The following is a 6970-nucleotide window of genomic DNA, read 5'->3' as shown; positions in this document are numbered from 1 at the left end:
GAGGATTAGGTCGGCATCTTCCCATCCTTCTTTCTTATTCATGATGAAGGGGCCCAACTGGTGTTTCAACTTGAGGTGCGCCTTCTTTTTGGAGCTGTGGAAGTGGGTGAGGTCGGACTGAATCAACTGCCTGTAATACTCCAAGGCAAATAACCTCATAGGCACATATTTTGGGAGCCTGTATGGACAGAGCTCACAGCCATAGACTCTGATGACTGTATGATTCTCATATAGGTACCAATCACCTATTTTGTATTTTTTGGAAAGCTGCAGAGCTTTCTGTATCTCAGTTGATATTCTGGGAGGAGGGGACCTCATCAATAGGCAAGAGACTGGGTATACAAATTGGTCAACAAATTCACAATAGGAATAGGGTGAATTTGAGACTTTGTGATAGACAGAGGTCCAGAAGATAACCGATCTTCTTTCCCCTCTATAATCCAGCTTTTTGATGTAGCATGGAAAAGCCTCAGACTGATAGTACATGAAAAGGTGATAGATATAGGCCAAGTACTTGAAGACACCCTGTCTGTCCACTTTGCTCAACTGATCATGAATCTTGTTAGCTATGAACTTAGCAAAGTTGTACTTGCGGGCAGGGGGCTGGCCTGGGCTGTAAGCAGCTAACAATACCAGCATTGTTGCATCCACATGCTCACTGGTTCTATACCCCAACACATAGGCAATCATTTCCAGCAAAAGCCTGCCTACATCAGTGAAAAAGACATCCAGGTAGGGAGGTGGCCCTGTGGGCTGGCACTCAGGCCTCATAAATGTCTTGGTGATTCTTTGGATCTCTTCACTGGTCATCTTGGCACCATTGTCCAGCAGATAATTCATGGAAAATGGGAACAGCAGCTCAGTTTGATCAAGTGGAGCATCTTATTGATGGTTTCAGGATTGATGTGAAAGAGGATGCTCCCAGATGGAGACTTAATAGCTCTTTACTGCACATCATAGTTCTCAACACATAGGCGAATGATCTCAGGAAAGACATTGACAGAGGGGAGACAATAGTATGGCAGGTTTGACTCCCATATCCCAAATGTATCATGACCATTCAGGTAGTCCTCTCTCAATTGCCTGAAGGTCTGCAAAAGGTCCCTGTTACCCACAAAGTCTTCAATGAGGTAGTCCTTGTCAGCAAAGGGCAAGGCTTCCAGGTCTTTATTTGGTGGATTTAATGGAGCTACACTGAGGGCTGAGGGTGCAGGGGCAGCCATTGTATAATCTGATTTTGAACAAGGTGAGTGCAATGGATTGAAAGGTTCCTCAGAGCTTAAGTGATAGACTCACTGTAGACAATGTTTGAAATGTTTTTCTCAGTGGAAAAGGCAGGCTTGTTTCTACAGTTTTTGGTAAATTCACAGTGATTGTGAATTGCTAGGGGTAAATTGCAGAGGGTATGTGAGATTTACTCTGGTAAGAAGCTGCACCTGGTCTACACCCGGCAAAATGGAACAATGTTGGGCACCTAGAGGACAAGTTTACAATTTTGGTCCGTGAATTGACTGTTTCAATGTCGAATTATAGTGCTGGGGCAATGCAGGTTTCTTTAGCTCTCATTTAAGTAGCAGACAATGCTTAATTGTGGAACTTGACAGGTGTTATAATGTTGAATTTGCAGAGAAATGGTATGCATGGGAAAAATGGGAGAATTATGGTGAATACCTATATAAAATCGCTTAGAAAGCCTGCGGGCTGAACTGTGAAGGCTGAATGTAGCTGAGTTGACGAGTTGGCACGGTCGCAAGTTTGAATTTGGAGGTCCGGAGGCGATTTGGCAGTAAACCAGCGACAACGGCTATGTCTTTTTCGCTCGAAAATGACATAAAATGGCCCAAACCGTGACTTTTAACGACGAATTCGGAAAAAATGAGTAATTGGCGCCTTTCCGCCGATGACGTCAGCATGACGTCATGGCGGGCCCGGGTACGGAGGGTGACGTGGCTGCTGAGGTGTAGGCCAGCGTGGCTGGACACAGTGGCAGGCGGATAAGGTGGCAGGGCTACGTGGAGGGCCACGCAGCGCGGGGGCGGGAGATGGTGCTATGTCATGATGATGCATGGATGACATAAGGGGGAGGTGGTAACGGGGATGGTGGTAAGCGGTTTCCCCGCACCACCTTTGGGCAAAGGCGGTATTGGGGAGGGGGGCTCCGAACAACCCCGCCGCCTGCCACGCGTCCCATGTACGGGGTGAAAAACCACCGTTCCCCGGACGCTAAAGGTCGGCAGATCCAAATCTAAAAATACCCGCCCACCGTTGGATCGGGAGTGGCAGATGATGGACGGCTGGCGGGCCTCCCGATGGATCGTGCATGTTGGGGGGGTCCCGCTGGCATATTAAAATATTCAAATTAATATTTTGGGCGGAGAACTTTAGGTTTAAGGTTTTTTTGTGGGTTTTTCGGGGCAAGGGTTAATCTGAGGGGGGAAGAAGGGTTAAAAAGTGGGTTTTAAGCAGAGGGAAGGGGTTTTTGTGGAATTCTTGAGCAGAGGTGAGGTGAGGGCTTAGGGGGAGGTTATCACTCCAACCAGAGGTTAGAGCAATCCCATGACAGGGTTGACCATAGTCCCTGGTGGACTAATGTCTCCCTTTAGACAAACTTATTTAGCTATAGTGCTAAAAAGGGAGGATATTTATACAAAGCTAGGGATTTATACACCATGGTGTTATAATAGTAGGGAAAAGGTAACATAGGGGATTTAGATAATAGAAGTAAGGGGTTAATATGGATGGAAAAGGTGAATGAGGAGTGAAATCACTAAGTTTATGTGCAGATAACTTAGCTTAGGGAGTAGATCAAAATAAAAAGATTTTTAGACAAGAAATGTGGCTTTTAAAGGAATAAGAACCACCATAAAACCTCAAATTCTTCCCTGAATCTCAACTGATGAAGGGATGTTAGTACTGAATGTGAAAGGGGAAAATGTGAAGTTAGACATGCTCCTTTGCTTTGCTGCAACATGATGGAGAAGAAGACCTTCTCAATCCATTGATTTCCTTTGTGAATAAGTTAGCACACATTCAATTGTAAGGAACGACATTTCTGCAACCCCATCTGCCTACCCATCTATTTGCCTAGCATTTTTTGTTTCTTCTTGGAGGGTGCACTTAGACTTGCAGACCCTTATTTGCCTTTTCTTTTCTCTTGGCTTTTTCTTTTGATTTTCTATCTAGAATTACCCTTATTGCTTCCAAGGTCCCAGATTAAGCAGTTGGGAACCTTAATTCTCTACCTAAGCTACTGGTTTGCCAAGATTAAACAGTTTGGACATACTTCTTTCTCTATTCTACAACAGAAAATTGAAACATGGCATGATCCAGATTAGGCTTTTGGACCATCCATCAAACTTAGTCACCATAAAGCTATATACACACCTTGTCTCTTTTTTTTTTTTTTGGAAATATGGGATCTTTGTGTCAGCAAAGCAGAGCATATTTGGAACTTTCCTTGCCAATCATGAAATATGAAACCTATTGATATAGGTAGCTAACAGGATGGGGGCCCATAGGAGCCTAGGATGCGCCACTGGGGGTAGCTACTACGAAGAGTGGGACGAGGCGGGGTAGGGTGTGTGTTCCAACCCAATTTTTTCACACCCTAGGATTAGATGCCCCTTTACATAGACAATTATCCTTATAGTGGGGTGAATTACTAGGGTGATCTTGACCTTCCACTTTGACCCGGATGAGAATCGGGACTAGACCGTAAGTGTTAAGTTGTTACTTTTATGGTGTATTTCATATTTTTATCACATGGATATGGTACTGAGTGTAAAATATGTGATATGAAGATATAGCACCAGTAAAAACGACAAGATATGGAGGTCGATCCACAACACAAGGGGTTGCATATTAGGGAACATCATCATCATGCTAGGGTCTAGATGATAGTGCTCTACTTGGTAACCTATGTTGTAGGTGTGGTGTGCTCCTGACCTGCGTTTCTGAGTGTGGGTGGCATGAGTTAGATGATCGGCACATGGATGAGTGTATAAGCCTTCCCTTATAGTGGCGAGGGATCATGCGAAACATGACAATGGTTGGTCAGGAAGTATGTGATCTATAGGCAGGTGGAAGAGAGCCTTTGGGGTGGGATATGCTAGACAGTGACTAGGGATGGGGATATGAGGGTCCCTTTTGTTTTGATTTTTGTAACATGTTATGGGCATGTGAGATGTATTTAAAACTATCGGTTCCAAACACTTATATGTTTTATGTGATATATAATATGATTTTTCATGCTTTATAGGATGATGAGTATTTGCCATGTGTTTTTTTTTATGCTTGTCTTCTATGGTATACATGTTATAAATGCCAATATAGAATGTTATTTGCAATGGTATCTACATAATTATTTTGGACTATAGTGACATGACTGAAAGTAGTGGTTTCAAATTCACGTACCAATAGCTTAACTCATAGATATTTTCTAAATAAGACTTGGTTATGCACATGTTACACACTAGTCAATTGCATGACAAGCAAAAAGGAATATAAATGAACATGAAGATGGATGATGTGATGATCAAGGAAATCGACTAAAAAACATATCACTACATCATATTCAGCCTGGTTATTGGTGGAAGATCTAATGCACACGCCGTTCGAATGGACTAACATATGGAAGGGGGTTAAAATGGCCTAGGCTTCCAAGGCTAGATTCCTAGAGAAGCGACTCACACCATCGGCATAACCGATATATGGTGTGGATGATGGATTCATCTAAAAGGTGCAAAATACAATAGATGAGATTGTTCAACCTACCTAACTGCATGACACAAATAAATCCACACAAATCAATGGGATATGCTATGTGTGAAATTTGCTGAGGTAGAGTGCATTGGGACGATTAGGAAGGAGGTGGCCCTCAATGTCCTCCAGAAGAGATGCCTCCTTACCTAAGTGCAAGGGTAATTACGGGTAGACTTAGCTTCGAGGATGTCCTTATCAGAATGAAAGATGGGTAGATAGAAGGAAGACTGGCTACATGATGTGGCAGTGCTACGTGGTGCATCATCATGAGAAATAAGGTTCACATACACATCATATGAAATGGTAGACGATGAGCTAGTAGATGGAAAATCTATCAATGTGGAGACCCAGGTTTCCAACGAAGGAGGTTCAATAGAAGCATGCACAGAAACCTTAGAGAGGTTCTCTTGCGACGAAATCAAGGATGATGTTAGGTAAAGGATATGGACGATGGAGTCAGTCATCTAAATATTGGGGGGAGGGATCACGATGGTGGGACCAAAGTTCCCCTATTCTGGTGTACTAGTGGTACAAAAATCCATAGGTAGAGTAGTAGGTGATCAAATATGAGTGGCCTCGAAGTTGCAAAGTTCTTGAATGAAATTACAAAATTCACCAAGAGAAGGGAAACAACAGTAATAATGACCATAATCATCACATAAGGGACAAGGGTGATTTGTGCGTAACATTTTGAGTTTCTTGGCTGGTCCCGATAAGGTAAATTGTACCTTAGGGATATTTGAGTCAGGGAATGTTTCATGAACAAAAGGTTTGAGATGCGAAAGCTCGGGAAAATTATTGGGGGCATGCATAACAACCTCACATAAAGCACACAAAGGTGTCGTCATTAGAGCTTTTGGATCTGGAGGTGCTTGGGGAGTGTTTTCCTTAGGTTTTTTCCTCTTATATTTTCCCCCTTGTATTGATGATTTTGCAATATTACTAAGTTCCTATTGAGGTTGCGGTGGAACTGACGCAGCAACAGGGGGTGTAGGGACCAATTGAATCAGGGTGAAATCATGATATGATCTTAGCTTACCAGGTGAAGTGCTTACTAGGGGATCAATGTACCACACTGGGATACCCAAAGTCATATTACAGAGAGTCAATGATTCTATGGTAGCAACAAAAAGAATTCCACGAGGAGGAAATAAGAAAGGTATATGTCTTGTCGGGTAATTTCCCGCAAGAAGAACTCCTGGATGGTTGAGACTTGGAGGAATAGTTCTTGGTGAGAAAAAAGGGGACACAACCACAAAAGGAGGAGGTCTTGGGGGGTGGATATGGATTTCTTGGTTGATATGGTAACAATAGGGTCCTAAGGAGCTTCCTGTTGACTAGATGTACCAGATATCTTTTGAGCAGCCTATGACACTTGTAACATGCAAAGACTCAAAGACCTAGGCCCAGAGATGGGACGGGGAGGACCAGGGAAAGCACCTAGAAATGAGGAATATTTGTAGGCTCTAAGTGAAGCATCGGTGAGAGGGGTCAAAGACTACTTGTCAGAGATCGACGAGATAATAAACTCAGGGGAGGTCAAGGATGATGTCTCTTAGTATGTCAACTGATCGATAGTAACGATATTCCCTTGATGGGGGGAGTACATCTTACAGAAAACCGCAGACATGATGACTAGAATGGAATAAGTGTAACTAAGACCCAAGAGAATGTTCTAATCTAGAGGGGCATCAATAAACTCAATCTCTACATGAAAAATCTTTCCACAAAAGTCACTCGACAATTGTGATACATGCTGACACGCTAGGAGGAGTGACCATCGCAAGCACGCAATGTGATGGTGGATGGGGACAGTTTAGGTGACATGAGTTGCTTCCAAATGACAAAGTACATCATGCAGGTGGATGCACCTTCATCAATAATGTATTGGTAGATGATGGAATTATGAACTCTGACTAGTATCTATAAAGCAACAAATGGAGGTAATGGAGCATGTTCTAATGTATCAACATGAAAGACAATCAAACGATCGTCTGAAGAATCTACTATGCCCAAAGTAGTAAGTAGAGCTTTCTTCTAATATGGGCATGACTGGAGGACTTCCAGCATCAACATGGTAGTAGGGGATTGCTCTAAGTCTTCTACTATACTGTACTTATGGGAAGCTTGGTTAGAAGCCACATTACGATGTAATGGTCCCTTGCGGATCTTGGGAATTGACTCAACTTTAGGTTGATGGATTTCTAAT

This window comes from Pinus tabuliformis, chromosome 9 (assembly GCF_031772625.1).
Source record: "Pinus tabuliformis cultivar Carrire ecotype Pingquan chromosome 9, CPIR1, whole genome shotgun sequence".
NCBI classification, from domain to species: Eukaryota; Viridiplantae; Streptophyta; class Pinopsida; order Pinales; family Pinaceae; genus Pinus; species Pinus tabuliformis.
The sequence above is the reverse complement of the archived record's forward strand: the minus strand, read 5'-3'. Positions refer to the sequence as shown.